The 17,120-nt window shown below is 41.2% G+C and overlaps 1 protein-coding gene across 2 annotated transcripts in view; it reads right to left on the reverse strand.

Moving 5' to 3' along the window:
• The window catches only part of ptpra.S (protein tyrosine phosphatase, receptor type A S homeolog), an 83,487-nt gene extending 68,494 nt beyond the window's left edge, over positions 1-14,993 (reverse strand). Inside the window, exon 1 of one of the 2 annotated variants that reach the window (XM_041573403.1) lies at positions 14,509-14,993. The gene's annotated coding sequence lies outside the window, so the exon portion shown is untranslated. 2 annotated transcript variants of the gene reach the window in all.
• Positions 14,994-17,120: the final 2,127 nt, after the last annotated feature.

Consider the following 17,120-nt stretch of genomic DNA (forward strand, 5'->3'; position numbering starts at 1 on the left):
ACTATAGTTTATATAAACAAGCTGCTGTGTAGCCATGGGGGCAGCCATTCAAGCACAGGATACACAGTAGATAACAGATAAGTACTACTATAGTTTATATAAACAAGCTGCTGTGTCGCCATGGGGGCAGCCATTCAAGCACAGGATACACAGTAGATAACAGATAAGTACTACTATAGTTTATATAAACAAGCTGCTGTGTAGCCATGGGGGCAGCCATTCAAGCACAGGATACACAGTAGATAACATAGAAGTACTACTATAGTTTATATAAATAAGCTGCTGTTTAGCCATTCATTTAATACACTTTAATTTTTTGGTGTTACTGTTCCTTTAAGGGACAACCGAAACCACAACTGAATCCCAATCTGCTCTCTGAACCCTGCAAGGTCAGTCACGGATCCTTTAATTCCTTTAATAAAGCGGACAGCGGGGGTCAGTGATTCTCCAACACTTTCTCTTCCCATGTTGAGATTTTCATTAATGCAGAGTAAATTCATTCTCCCACTTTAAAAGGGGAAAGCCACACAAACAATAAATATACATTTTTTTCCCCTTAGTAATAAAAAAAAATCCAATTCCCCCGAAATAAACCTCATTACAGATTCTCAATCATTATTTGTAAGTGGCAGCGGGATGATTTGCTTATATGCACTCTGGTTCCGACTCTTGAAACAATGTAGCAGGTCTGTAGATCGGCTTCTGCTCTAGTGTTTCAAGAGTCGGAACGGGTAGTGCAGAAAGGGAAGATTTTACAAATACATTTTAAACCCACTGACTGTCCTTAGGGACCTACACGGAAACGTATTTGAAGAATAAACGTAGGGGGGGGGACAAGCTGTTTGGGTCACATATAGATTTATCTAGAAGTGGGGCCTACAGAACCATTGGAGACTTGATGCCCTATCCAACCCACTTCTCCAAAAGCCTACAGAGAGGAAAGGGTTAGTATCAGACGCCTGGGCAGGCAGTGGTTAATAATGTTGCTGAGTCAATAGGCCAGTTGTGTGATTCAGGATCTCATTATCATCTGCTCATCAGTCATGTAGCGTCTCATGATAAGCCCGGCTTGTGACTCTCACAATGTAACCCCACAGCGGGGGAAATGTCAGCTGACTCCACACTAACTACAAGCCTTGATGTTGCTGAACTACAACTAGCGACATGCAGCGGAGAGGTTGGGTGCTGGGAGTTGTCATCCCATCATCTCTGTACTGATATCTATATTCTCATTATAACACAGCACACGGCACTCTGTGTCAGCCTCTCCCAAAAGAACGCAGCTTCCAAACACGACACTGCCACTGAACTACAACTCTCAGCAGGGCAATGCATAATGCTGCTCAGCACTAAGTCTCTTGTATTATTCGGGATTCGGGCTTTTTCAGCAGGATTCAGATTCAGCCGAACGGAATCCAAATCATAATTTGCATATGCAAATTAAGGGCGGGGAGGGAAATCACGTGATTTGTTGTCACAAAACAAGAAAGTAAAAAATGTTTTCCACTTCCCCCCCCAATTTGCATATGCATATTAGGATTCGGTTTCGGTATTCGGCTGAATCTTTCGTGAAGGATTCGGGGGTTTGGCCAAATCCAAAATAGTGGATTCAGTGCATCCCTAATAACCCCACACTCTTGTTTAATTATGCAGGGACAAGAACATCCTGACGCGTTTCATGGCGAAGGGTGGGACTACACGGACGTTTTCGGCACAATCGAAAAATCAACAGTTGTGTTGCGTCGGATCAACTCTGTGACTTCATCAGACATTTCTATCTCTTACCTTATTTCCGTAGGAACGCACCAAAAACGTCTGTGTAGTCCTACCCTATATGGGAACTTATTCAAAGGCCAGCCTATGTCCTAATAAAGCTTATTAATTTTTTAATTTGACAATTACTTGAGCTACTGCTTTACTTGTAGTGGGTCTCCTCCGATTTGAATTTTTCTTACACTTCTTAAAGTGGACCTGTCACCCAGACACAAAAATCTGTATAATAAAAGTCCTTTTCAAATTAAACATGAAATCCAAATTCTTTTTTTTATGAATTTATTAATAGCTGTTCTAAGCTCATTTATACATCTCAGCTGTCAATCAAATATTGTCTGCCCCTCCTCTATGCCTTAGACAATTACTTTCACTTTCCATTCAGCACTTCCTACATGTCACTGCTCTCCCCACATTCCCCCCAATCTCTTCACCATTTAATTGTGTAGCCAGGACATGGGGATGGACATCAGGTCCCACATTCTGGTGCACAAACAAGATTCTGAGATGATACAAGTCTTGTCTTAATAACAGTGTCCACAAAATGGCTCCTGCCTGCTTGTTATAATTATGAATTCCCAGACTGAAGGAAACAAGATTCAATTAATTTATACAGTGTAATTAAAGTTAATTTTGCTTGATTAATGTGATTAAATAGGATTTGGAATCATTTTTTTCAGTGACGGGTCCCCTTTAAGATTGGTAACCCTTGGACTGGGGGTTCCGGAGGAGGAGACCACTATAAAACTTTTCTCAGTTTATTTGATTTATGATTTTTGCTAAAAGAACAGAGCAGCACACCATTGTTTATTTATGGACAAGAACATCCTGCCCCAAAGAGCTTACACTCTAAGTTTGCTGAAAGATGCACAGTGAGCTCAAGCAAGTTCCTGCAAACATCTCGATTGAATCAAGGCAGGTTATTACTGGCCCGTTTACTAGAAGACATTAATAAAAGAGCTGCTGAACATGGTGTTGAATTCTATTTGTAGTTAAAGTAATGCATGTGGCTAGTGTTTCATCTGTACGGCACCTCTATAAGTGGCACAACTCATCCCCTCACCCCATACAGATTGACCCCTGGGATTTGGGAATATCACAAACTTGGGGAGGCAGTAGGCAGAGTGTTGGGGGGGGGTCAGGACGGCGTCTGTCACTTTAAGTAAATCAAATTCCACCTCCTGTTGCCGCTACAGGCACAAAGAGCGCTGACCTTTTATAGTGACACTTGCGATTCACCCGTCGCTCTAGAATAGTCACGCTCCGCTGCTCCGCCATCTGCTTCTGTGCTGAGCCACAGCGCGTCCTGCCAATTGCTTACGCTCCGCTGCGCACGGGACGTCGACTCACATCAACTGCCCAATTCATTCGAGCTTTGTACCAGTCCCGGATATCATTATAAATGAACAATATATTCCACTAAATGACAGTTTTGCCTTAAAGGAACAGTAACGCCAACAAAAAGTATCCCAAAGTAATGACAATATAATGTAGTGTTGCCCTGCACTGATAAAACTGGTGTGTTTCCTTCAGAAACTCTACTATAGTTTATATAAACAAGCTGCTGTGTAGCCATGGAGGCAGCCATTCAAGCACAGGATACACAGTAGATAACAGATAAGTACTACTATAGTTTATATAAACAAGCTGCTGTGTAGCCATGGGGGCAGCCATTCAAGCACAGGATACACAGTAGATAACAGATAAGTACTACTATAGTTTATATAAACAAGCTGCTGTGTAGCCATGGAGGCAGCCATTCAAGCACAGGATACATAGTAGATAACAGATAAGTACTACTATAGTTTATATAAACAAGCTGCTGTGTAGCCATGGGGGCAGCCATTCAAGCACAGGATACACAGTAGATAACAGATAAGTACTACTATAGTTTATATAAACAAGCTGCTGTGTAGCCATGGAGGCAGCCATTCAAGCACAGGATACATAGTAGATAACAGATAAGTACTACTATAGTTTATATAAACAAGCTGCTGTGTAGCCATGGGGCAGCCATTCAAGCACAGGATACACAGTAGATAACAGATAAGTACTACTATAGTTTATATAAACAAGCTGCTGTGTAGCCATGGGGGCAGCCATTCAAGCACAGGATACACAGTAGATAACAGATAAGTACTACTATAGTTTATATAAACAAGCTGCTGTGTAGCCATGGAGGCAGCCATTCAAGCACAGGATACACAGTAGATAACAGATAAGTACTACTATAGTTTATATAAACAAGCTGCTGTGTAGCCATGGGGGCAGCCATTCAAGCACAGGATACACAGTAGATAACAGATAAGTACTACTATAGTTTATATAAACAAGCTGCTGTGTAGCCATGGGGGCAGCCATTCAAGCACAGGATACACAGTAGATAACAGATAAGTACTACTATAGTTTATATAAACAAGCTGCTGTGTAGCCATGGGGGCAGCCATTCAAGCACAGGATACACAGTAGATTACAGATATGTACTACTATAGTTTATATAAACAAGCTGCTGTGTAGCCATGGGGGCAGCCATTCAAGCACAGGATACACAGTAGATAACAGATAAGTACTACTATAGTTTATATAAACAAGCTGCTGTGTAGCCATGGGGGCAGCCATTCAAGCACAGGATACACAGTAGATAACAGATAAGTACTACTATAGTTTATATAAACAAGCTGCTGTGTAGCCATTGGCCATTCTAAAACATATTAAAAGGTGAAACACCGCTTTAAGAATTTTAAAGGAAACATGCTGCTAATTTATTAAATATAAAAAAAACCAGACCCAACCTGGTTGGGAGATATTTGCACAGATTTAAAGACTCCCATGAAGGGCGGGGGATGCATTAAATCTCCAGGCGACGGAGAGCAGCCATGAATGTGCCCGGAATGTAAACAGACATAGAAGCGATGACATCATGCAGAGGCCCCGCCCAGCTGCCGACCCCATTCATAGGAAGGACATGCTGGGATCCCAGAGAATGTATCACAAAGTCTTAGTCATTGTAGCAAAGCATGCTGGGGAACAAGGCTGGCTTTAACCCTTTCATGTCCAATGAGTAGCCACTGGCAACCAATATCAGCCGGGTCACAATACAGTTATGGGACCTGTTATCCATAATGCCCAAGACCTTGGGTTTTCTGGTTAACTGATCTCCCTGTAATTTGGATCTTCATACCTTAATTCTACTAGAAAGTCATATAAACATGAAATAAACCCAATAGTCTGGTTTTGCCTCCAATAAGGATTAATTATATCTTAGTTGGGATCAAGTACAAGTTACTGTTTTATTATTACACAGAAAAAGGAAATAGTTTTTAAAATTTGGATTATTTGATTATAATGGAGTTTAGTCTATGGGAGGCGGCCTTTCCGTAATTTGGAGCTTTCTGGATAATGAGTTTCCAGATAAAGGATCCCATACTGGTACTCCTTCTGCCATTTTCATGCACATTTATAAATTCAGCGGCTCTACAGTTCCACCTCCGAATCACGTGAAATTGCCGCTAACAGCCAAACCCACCCACATACACAATTATGAACTTCCCCTTTAAACAACACAACTGAATAGGCACATTTCTACAATAGAACTACCACTGAAATGCGACTGTGCAGTTGGTCAGCTTTAGCAACCTGGGACACAACTTTTTCTAGTTCAATCGTTTCCAGATTTTCACCGTAAACAAAGACTTTTTTCAATCACTTCCCATTTATTTATAATTTTCCCAAAATTTAAGTTGAATGTTGGTGTCTCTGGGGTTTGTCTGGCAGCTCAGTGATCCAGGAGCATCTGAACTGTTACAATTTCCTACAATTAGTTGCCACGTTTAGTTGCTACATAAGTTACTACATTTAGTTGCTACATAAGTTACTACATTTAGTTGCTACATAAGTTACTACATTTAGTTGCTACATAAGTTACTACATTTAGTTGCTACATAAGTTACTACATTTAGTTGCTACATAAGTTACTACATTTAGTTGCTACATAAGTTACTACATTTAGTTGCTACATAAGTTACTACATTTAGTTGCTACATAAGTTACTACATTTAGTTGCTACATAAGTTACTACATTTAGTTGCTACATAAGTTACTACATTTAGTTGCTACATAAGTTACTACATTTAGTTGCTACATAAGTTACTACATTTAGTTGCTACATAAGTTACTACATTTAGTTGCTACATAAGTTACTACATTTAGTTGCTACATAAGTTACTACATTTAGTTGCTACATATGTTACTACATTTAGTTGCTACATATAGTTGCTACATAAGTTACTACATTTAGTTGCTACACAAGTTACTACATTTAGTTGCTACATAAGTTACTACATTTAGTTGCTACATAAGTTACTACATTTAGTTGCTACATAAGTTACTACATTTAGTTGCTACATAAGTTACTACATTTAGTTGCTACATAAGTTACTACATTTAGTTGCTACATAAGTTACTACATTTAGTTGCTACATAAGTTACTACATTTAGTTGCTACATAAGTTACTACATTTAGTTGCTACATAAGTTACTACATTTAGTTGCTATATTTAGGGCAAGGCCAGACGTGGCGTTTTTGCGGCGTTTTTACGTTGCTTTTTTTTAAAAAAGAACAGCCAGTTGTAAATTCGCCACTGAAACCACATGCGACCGTGAATATGCGTTTTTCAGCACGTAGGATTCTTTTCCCAACATGCACTTCTTTGTTCTCATTGAATTTTTTGGATGCCATATTTAAAATACGCTGGGTATTTATGAAAAGTGTGGTTTCAATCGTGCAGATCCCATAGAGTCTTTTGATTTGGTCGTTTCTTGACGCATTGGCGTTTCTGCTTAAAAACGCCAATACTGGCGTCCTTTGGCGGATTTCAGCTTGCAAGCGCCCTGTGCGAATTGCCATAGTGCGTTTTCCATTAGTTTCAGTAGTAGTGCAGTTTATGCGTATTTACGCCTGGCTGTTCTTTTTTTAAAAACCGCAACGTAAAACCGCCAGGTCTGGCCTTGCCCTAAGTTACTACATTTAGCTGCTACATTTAGTTGCTACAATTAGTTGCTACATTTACTTGATACATTTACTTGCTACATTTAGTTGCTACATTAAGTTACTACAATTAGTTACATTTAGTTGCTACATTTAGTAGTTGCTACATTTACTTGATACCATTATTTCCTACATTTTAGTTGCTACATTTAGTTGCCACATTAAGTTACATTTAGTTGCTACAATTAGTTGCTACAATTAGTTGCTAGTTAGTTGCTACAATTAGTTGATCCATTTCTCAGCAGCATCTCTGGAGTATTAGTAACTATTGTATCAAGTCTAACAGCTGCCTGTAATGAAACTCAGGGATTCTGCTCAGCAGGGACAAAGATAAGAAATGTATCAACTAAATGTATCATTTTAGAACAGTTTTAGGGGTTAATTATTAATAATTCAAGTTTTTTTTTGATTATACAATCCAAATATTTAGTGGACAAAAAAAAATTACTTTTTCTGGATTTATTATACCCCAAGGATGGAAAAAGCCAGAATCTGAAAAATCCAGCATCTCAGACCTGCGGAAGGTTGTATACGAGTAAATGGGAGAGGTCCTGAAGAAATCCTGTCTGCGCTGGGTTTCGTGCAATAATCCCAAGATTTCCTCGTTTTCTGGGGGAAAATCTACAAAATTAGTCCGATTCGAATTTTTCACTATTTTTCGAGTTTTTTCAGGCAGAGGAAATTTTCAGGAAAATAAATTGATAATTAAGGACAAATAACCCGTGCGGATTTCGATTTCAGAAAAGATTGAGATATTTTTAGATTTTGATAAATAACCCCCTAAGAGTAGGAGGCGCCCCCCCTCCCAGAAACTTTACGCTTCAATATTAGAAAAACAAACAGAAAGTAATTGGAAAAAGTCTTAATTTCTGGTGAACAATCTGAAACCAACAAAAAAGTGTTGAACACTCAGCTTTAGGTTCATTATTAGTATGTTACCTTCCAGTCTCTCATTCACACTACTGCCTGGTTGCTAGGGTAAGCTGGACCCTAGCAACCAGATAGCTGCTGATGTTATAAATGAAGCAGAAAAGATAAATAATGCATTACACTAAGGGGCACATTTACTTAGCTCGAGTGAAGGAATAGAAGAAAAAATACTTTGAATTTCGAACGTTTTTTTTTGGCTACTTCGACTACGACTTAGAATCGAACTAAAAATCGTTCGACTATTCGATAGTCGAAGTACTGTCTCTTTAAAAAAAAACTTCGACCCCCTACTTCGCCAAGTAAAACCTACTGAACCTCAATGTTGGAGGAAGGTCCCCATAGGCTTTATAAGCTTTTTTTTCATCGAAGGAATTTTGTTCAATCGATGGATTAAAATCCTTTGAATCGTTTGATCGAACGAATAGCGGTAAATCCTTCGACTTCGATATTCGAAGGATTTAACTTCGACAGTCGAATATCGAGGGTTAATTAACCCTCGATATTCAACACTAAGTAAATGTGCCCCTAAAAGTTAATTTAGGGGGGACTAAATAAGAGGCGCAACGGGAATTGGGGGCAGCAGCAGGAGTGATCCCATTGGCCCGGATGGCCAATCGTTGAATTCAAGTTCTTAAAGGGCCTCGAAAATCGAATTAGAATTTTTAAAAAAAACTAGAATCAAATTTTAACAATTCCGTAGTCAAATTTAACAGTTTTGGCCATAAAAAAACTAAAAATATTTGAATTTTTATTTTAACCCTTGATAAATGGGCCCGAGGCATGAATCAATGGCAAGCTGCTGGGAGTTACAGCCAGCACATGTCGGGGGAGTAGGAAGGGACCCCAGGAGTTGCAATTGTCAGGCACACGAGGGGCTCAGTCAGACATGAAATGTAAATCCAGGCCCAGGGGCTGCGCGTGCTTCGTGCTTTTGTCTTTATACCACTAAAGGGATTAGCCTGGGTCATATAGAAAGCAGCCAAACAACCAGGGCTGGTCTCAGTGGGGGTCATGACCTTGCCTTGCTACACACGATCCCTATCCCCCAACACACATTTGCCTTACTATACACTCTATGCCACAATTACAAGTGCATTCTCCAATACCTTTATTATTATTATATTATTCTACTTTATCTATAGAACTCTTATATCTCAGAGCATTTAAAGGGGAGGTTCACCTTTAAGTCAACTTTTATTATGTTATAGAATGGCCAATTCTAAGCAACCTTTCAATTGGTCTTCATTGTTTATCTTTTATAGTTTTATAATTATTTGCCTTTTTCTTCCGACTCTTTCCAGCTTTCAAATGGGGGTCACTGACCCCTTAAAAAAAAACAAAAAAAAAACGCTCTGTAAGACTACACATTCATTGTTATTGCTACTTTTTATTCCTCGTCTTTCTACTCAGGCCTCTCCTATTCATAGTCCAGTTCTTTATTCAAATCAGTGGATGGTTGCTAGGGGAATTTGGACCCTAGCGACCAGATTGCTTAAAATTTAAATTGAAAAGCTGCTGATTAAAAAGCTAAATAATTAAAAAACCCTAAATAATAAAAAATGAAAACCAACTGCAAATTGTTTTTAGAATATCCCTCTCTACATCATACTTATAGTTAATTCAAAGGTGAACAACCCCTATAATCTAACCACAGTTACAGCCAGGCTCTTACATACAATATAGGCACCCAGGAGCCCAAACCTACAACAGCAGTTTTAGGGTGTGGCCCTCGGGGGCCTATATGGTAAAAAAATAAATAAATAAAAAAGGCAACGCCAATAGCCTCATCACCGGACACTTGCTGATGAATCCTTGGGCAACACCGGATCTAAATACAGTCCTGGGCCTTGGACACTTCCAAGAGTCTCAATGGAATTTGTATATAAAAGTCTCTATATAGAAGTCTCTCCCCTCTATAGCGAGTTCCCCATCTTAAATAATATTTCTACTGTGCCCTGAAATACATATACTCACGTCTGCTTTATGTTTCCTAGACAAGCACTATTATTCCCTCTGCCATGTCTAATAAGATAAAAAAAAGTCCATTAACACCATTCTGACATTATTCTATGCCGTTGCTAGGTCCAGCAATCCCTAGCAACTAAAGAGCAATTTAAATTCCAGGTCTGAAAAGCTTCAGAACGAAAAAAAAAATTTTAAAAAAAGATTTAAAAAAAAAAAAAAAAAAACAGAAAGAAGTTATTTTTGTCCGGGAGTTTAGCTGCAACAACGTAACACGGACACTAGTGTGACCGCAGGTGATTTCACACCTAGAGAAGTGTCAGCTTATCGGTTTACAGCTGTGGTCGTATGTTCTGCTCTTAAAGGGGAACTATCGCGAAAATGAAAATTTGATATAAGCTTCATCATACTGAAATAAGAAACTAAATACAATCAATTACATTTTCTTGTTTTTTTTTCAGAAATAATCAAGTTTATCTTCACAATTCCTCTCTCAGCATCGGTTTCTCTTCATGCAGCAGTTGGGTGTCAGATATTCACTGACAGTTAGATCCAATATATCTTATAGGGGGGCTCCTTTTGCCTAGAAGATGTATTAGAGGTCACTCTATTAAACTCACCAGACATCATGTCTCTCTACATGCAGAATTTGTGCAAAAGGCAGTTATTTTGTTACATTTTGTTTGTACTGGAATCAGTTATTTGAGTGAGTTCTAATACATCTGCTAGGAAAAGAGCCCCCCTATAAGATATATTGGATGTAACTGTCAGTGAATATCTGACACCCAACTGCTGCATGAAGAGAGAATGAAGAGAAACAGATGCTGAGAGAGGAATAGTGAAGATAAACTTGATTATTTCAGAAACAATGTAGAATATTTAATTGATTGTATTTAGAAAGCTTCTTATTTCAGTATGATGAAGCAATAGTTCCCCTTTAAAGCAATTATGTTAAGTTCATTCTGGAACAGACATAAGGACAGGTATGGGGGGGGGGAGTAACTTGATGATGGTAATTAGCACAGCTTAAAAAATAAAAAAAGAGAACAAGTTCTCCTTATGCAGCCTCAGGCCACGACGCATGAAGATAATGGGGGGTTGACAGAAATGACTTGAATATGTCAACATTGAACAAGCACTCTTGCCCCAACAGAACCGGAGCGATCAGAAGGGGCGGAATGGGAGCTTCCTTTAAATGAGTGCAGAGGGGTCCCCAAATACTTATTAAGCCCCTCCCACACCATAGAAAGCACCCTCAGAAATACACAGGCGCTCCTCCTCAGCTTGACATCAGCCCATGACAGTAGGTCATCACAGAGTTCCTCTTGTGAAGGTTTTTGAAGGTTCTAACAAGCATCATGTGCACACCAAAACCCCAATTCCTTGTCTGCTGCCCACATATGAACAGGGTAGTCAAGCCACGATGGAAAGTTTGAGATTATTGTAAGTAGACGAACCCAACAACAGGACCATTTTTAGTTCTCTGGGGTGGGCGTTAGGATTAGGGTGGGTGCTGTAAGTAGCATCTGGACAAGCATCTCAGGCTTCTTAGGCTGGACATAGGGTTCAAGCTTTCATATGATTTTGACAGAGGTCCAAGGAATAAGCAGAATGGACATCCTCATTCTATAGTCTCCAGTAAGTTGCTCTTCACCTTAATATTGGTCTCTTCACCCAATGATCAGTCAATAGCTTCAATGAGATTATGTCTGAGGAGCCGGCAAGATCAGCCCTAGCAGGACCACATTTGGTCTTTCATAGGAAATACAACTATAGATGCCTGGGGTCACTCCTGCTATTCACTCCTACTGCATTGTGGTGCAGGTCCTCTGTTGACCCGACAAGGTCCTTTAGCAACAGCAATTTCGATACATGAATCCGCACACACTCACAATTCTCTGCAGTCGGGGGAATTGGCACCTCTATTTATTGTTATATTCAACGTTGATACTGTTGGTGATATAACAATAAAAAGATGGGCCATGTCCCCGACTGCAGAGAATTATGTGCAGTTCAGTGAATCGAAATTTCTGTGCCTTGGGTCAAACTATTTGCTCAGTCGAATTTAGCCAACCACATGGGTAGTCAAATTGCCATTCACTAATGACCTCCATCAGAGGTCCCCAACCTTTTTTACCCATGAGCCACATTCAAATGTAAAAAGTATTGGGGAGCCACACAAGCATGAAAAAGTCCCTTGGGGTGCCAAATACGGTCTATGATTGGCTATTTGGTAACCCCTTTGTGGACTGGCAGCCTACAAGAGCAGTACACTTTGTTTTTATGCAATTAAAACTTACCTTCAAGCTTGGAATTCAAAAATAAGCTCCTGCTTTGAGGACCCTGAGAGCAACATCCAAGGGGTTGGAGAGCAACATGTTGCTCATGAGCTACTGGTTGGGGATCACTGACCTCAATTGTGAACTCCCTTTAAAGGAGAAGGAAACCTAGTCGGCGCAAACCCCCCCCCCCTCCTTGTGTTTGCCCACCCTCCTCCTCCCCCCTGGCCTACCCGTGCCCGCTGGGCAAATGCCCCTAACTTGTTACTTACCCTTCTGCGCAGGTCCAGTCCCATGGAGTTCACAGGAACCATCTTCTTCCCACGCGATCTTCTTCCTGCTTTGAATGGGTGTTTGGCGCAATGCGCAGTAGGAGCATTTCGCCGGTACGGATCTACTGCGCAATGCGCCGGTCAAAGCAGGAAGAAGATCGCTTGGAAGAAGATGCGTCGGCGAACTCTGTAGACTGGACCTGCGCAGAAGGGTAAGTGACAAGTTAGGGGGCATTTGCCCCAGCGGGACGGGTAGGCCAGGGGGGAGGAGGGAGGGTGGGCAACACACGGGGGGGGGAGGGTTTTTGCGCCGCTAGTTTCCTTCTCCTTTAAATCAGATTAAGTCAACAGGTTATTGGTCAGTGTACAGGGCCCTCCCATGGGCTTCCCTGCTTGATATCTGGCCCAAAGTTGCGCAAATATTGATCGGGCAGTTTTAAAAATCCAGTTGAATCAAGGACCACATTGGTTATTTGATGAGGTCCTCCATCTGACCACCCGTTTTATCTCGATTGTGGGCATAAGGGGGAGTGATGGTGATTTTAGGAATAGTGTGTTTCCAAGCCAAGTGTTGGGAATTTATACGTGAACAGGGAATACGTGGACAGGAAATACATACATTAATAGGGAATACATTAATAGGGAATGTTACTAGGGAATACATCAGTGATCCCCAACCAGTAGCTCGCGAGCAACATGTTGCTCTCCAACCCCTTGGATGTTGCTCCCAGTGGCCTTAAAGCAGGTGCTAATTTTTGAATTCCAGGCTTGGAGGCAAGTTTTGGTTGTTTAAAAACCAGATGTACTGCCAAACAGAGTCTCAATGTAGGTTGACAATCCGCATAGGGACTACTAAATGGCCAATCACAGCCCTTATTTTGGCACCCAGGAACATTTTTCATGCTAGTGTTGCTCCCCAACTACTTTTACTTCTGAATGTTGCTCACGGCTTCTAAAGGTTGGGGATCCCTGGAATACATTAATACTTGTATAGGGAATACTTTAACAGGGAATATATTACTAGGGAATACATTAATAGGGATAGCTACATCCCTATGCTACAGCTACAGTAGCGGTACCTTGAAACACAGGGTAATTCCCGGGCATTATAAATACAAGAATGTATTACAGACCCAGCTTGTCAAATACCAAGATCAAGCCTTGTCTTTTCATATTTTCAATCTGTTGTTGTGGGAGGGAAACAAATGTATAAAGTCTGCCAATGGCTGAAGAATAAACAGCACGGGTTTGGGCTGGAGACTCACAGTTCACTTTGTGTCAGGTCCCTTTGGAAAGGAAGTGTTAACCCCCCCCCCCTGTTCATTCCTGGATATTTTGGGGGGGGAACAAAACATGAAGTTTGGTTACAGCCACTGGACATTGGGAGGTACAGGCCCCAAATGAGACATTTGAGATCACAAAGCTGAAGCCTCTCAGTATATTCTGCTCAGTTGCCAGTTATACATGAGGGACACTAATGAGCGGGGCATGTTGAGCCCATAACGAGCTTCAAATAAAGTCCAAGTCTCCTCACCTTGTGTGTTTTTATAGTATTAGTCCAAGGGAATTCCAGCGTTCAGCCCAGTCCATGGGTGTATGTGACAAATCGGAAAACAAAGGTATTTGGTGGATTATTCCCAAGAAAGTGACAGACAAAAATGTAAAGCCATTTTATTAGGCCTAATGCGTTTCGTGCCTGTTGGGGCTGCGTGTTATACCTGCACTACATACAGGAGTTCAATAGACTGAACTACAGCTCCCCAAACCTCTCAGTATTGGCCTGACATCTGCTGCTGAGGAACAGCCCAGTAATACCAGTGGACAGGGGTGGTTTAAACTTCAGCTAAAGCTACAGAGGATATACAGTATGTAGTTTGATTGTAAGCCTTGAGGGGCACTTTTCTGCAATATATACTGGAGATGTGCCGTTCAACCTGTACAACTCGTACATTTATATTAGGGAAAGCCTGGGGTGGATTATTATTATTATTATTAATATGTACTTTTAGATATATGCAGCGCTGTTATGAATCTATAGGAGCGTGGGGTTTATACGACATCAATAGAGTCATGCAGAACATATTATATTTACAGTAAATGTAAATAATGCAGCCACTCTCCTACTCAGGTGATGGATGGAGGCGGGGGCAGGGCATCAAGTGATTAGGGGCCCCTGGGAAGTGGGCAGAGTGCTCTGGGGAGGGGCAGGAGGGGTAACCAAGGAAACAGGGGGCAAATGAAATCTTACCATGAGCCTGTGGGTGGGGAATCCAATGATCTGCGGCTTCCAGAGAAAAGGGGGGTCCAGTGGCCCCAAGATCCACAGCTGCCGAGGTGGGAAGAGCCAGAGACGGATAAATCCAAGGAAAAGACCAGGGGGAGGGGTCAGACAATCAACAGCTTCCGGGAAAAGGATCCAGTTATCCGGGGGATCCAAAGAGCGTGATCCAGAGACGTGTGGCCCCGAGACAAGGCCCCTTAAGATTTGCAGGGATTGGGGGTTGTTTCCTGCGCAGGGGGATCCAGTGGGAATAATAATAATAATGAGACTCAGGCTCGGGCAGTTAGTGAGGGAGAGCCGCCATGTTGCTCAGGTCTGTCCCCGCAGCTCAGTCAGACAGACGCGCAGCTCCAGCTCGTGTTCAACAAAATCCCATTCCTGCCTTGTACCATCCCCAGGGAGGGGCGGGGCACGTGTCAATCATCGCTCTACTTCCGCCCACTCCTCGCTAATCCCGTTATAGGCTCCGCCCCACTGGAACGCACGAGTAAAAAAGAGTCACGCCCGTCCCCGCCCACCACTGTCTCTTCCCAAACTGGAGATCTAGAACTAAGCCCCGCCCCACGCTCCTTCCCGGCGATGGAATGTAACAGCGCTAGGCCCCGCCCCGTGTTCCGGCCTGGAGATAAAGTTGTTTCCTGTTAGAGGGACGCGGTGTAGTCAAAGCGCGGGCACTTCCTCCTGCCCAGAGTCCTGGCACCCGAATAAACTCACCCTTCCGCCTCGGGAGGGAATTGTTGCTCCACCAGTACAACTCTGCCTTTAAATGTACAACTGTAGGACTCCCAGCGCTATAACAACAGTCTACTCCATTATATTCCACAGTTAATGAACTATTCCTCTATATTTGTATCTAGTAAAGAAACACTGAGGATAAACTTATTCTCCAAGAACCTCACAAACCACTTCTATGTGGGAAACACTGTGTGACGTCATAATTATAGGGAATTTGCCTTTTTTTCCCAAACAAAATCAATAAAGATCTTCACACAGTAAAGTACAACGAGGGCTCTGATATGTCACAAAAATACTTCATCAATAGTCACCAGTCCTGTAATTCCCTGTTACCTCTTTACACCCTCTGACCTCCCTCCAGGATATTATTTATTTCTATTTGCAAATCATTTATCTCCCAGAGTAACATCACTGTTTCCATATCTGTATAACTCAGCCTGCAGCCTTGTGCCTTTATATGGTCACAGAACAACCCCTCAGTGACTTCTAATATCCTTATCATTTACAGTAGGGGGTACATATAACCTTATAATACATGTAGTGAATACTCAGAGTTCCCTGTATAACTCAGGCCTGCAGCCTTGTGTCTTTATATGGTCACAGAACAACCCCTCAGTGACTTCTAATATCCTTATCATTTACAGTAGGGGGTACATTATTCCCTTATAATACATGAGTGATACTCAGAGTTCCCTGTATAACTCAGACCTGCAGCCTGGTGCCTTTATATGGTCACAGAACAACCCCTCAGTGACTTCTAATATCCTTATCATTTACAGTAGGGGGTACATTATGCCTTATAATAACACAAGTGATACTCAGAGTTCCCTGTATAACTCAGCCTGCAGCCTTGTGCCTTTATATGGTCACCAGAACAACCCCTCAGTGACTTCTAATATCCTTATCATTTACAGTAGGGGGTACATTATTCCTTATAATACATGAGTGATACTCAGAGTTCCCTGTATAACTCAGCCTGCAGCCTTGTGCCTTTATATGGTCACAGAACAACCCCTCAGTGACTTCTAATATCCTTATCATTTACAGTAGGGGGTACATTATCCCTTATAATACATGAGTGATACTCAGAGTTCCCCTGTATAACTCAGCGCCTGGCAGCCTTGTGGCCTTTATATGGTCACAGAACAACCCCTCAGTGACTTCTAATATCCTTATCATTTACAGTAGGGGGTACATTATCCCTTATAATACATGAGTGATACACAGAGTTCTTGATTTGTATACTGTATCCAGTCCTGCTGTAGAAATACATTTCTTTGCTCTTCCTTGTAGCCCAGGATGAAGAGATTGTTCTTTTGATATCATGGCTGAAAAAGAGTGACACAAACAACAAATAAAATCCATTCTCTGTTAGAAAACACAGAACAGTGAGGGTATAACACAATGTAACAAAATGTAACTGATTTGTTGAAATGCAGTTTGCCAGTGTGTTTATAGGTCAGGGACAGTAATATAGTCGTATATAGTCATATATAGTCAAATATAGTCAAAAATAGTCATATATAGTCAAATATAGTCGTATATAGTCAAATATAGTCAAATACAGGTATGGGACCTGTTATCCAGAATGCTCAGGACCTGGGCTTTTCCGGATAACAGATCTTTCCGTAATTTGGGTCTTCGTGCCTTAAGTCTACTAGAAATTCATTTAAAAATTAAATAAACCCAATAGGCTGGTTTTGCTTCCAATAAGGATTAATTATATCTTAGTTGGGATCAAGTACAAGTTACTGTTTTATTTTTACACAGAAAAAGGAAATCATTTTGAAAAATTTGGCTTATTTGGATAGAATGGAATCTATGGGAGACAGCCATTCCGTAAT

The sequence above is a fragment of the Xenopus laevis genome, chromosome 1S (assembly GCF_017654675.1).
Source record: "Xenopus laevis strain J_2021 chromosome 1S, Xenopus_laevis_v10.1, whole genome shotgun sequence".
Lineage (NCBI taxonomy): Eukaryota > Metazoa > Chordata > Amphibia > Anura > Pipidae > Xenopus > Xenopus laevis.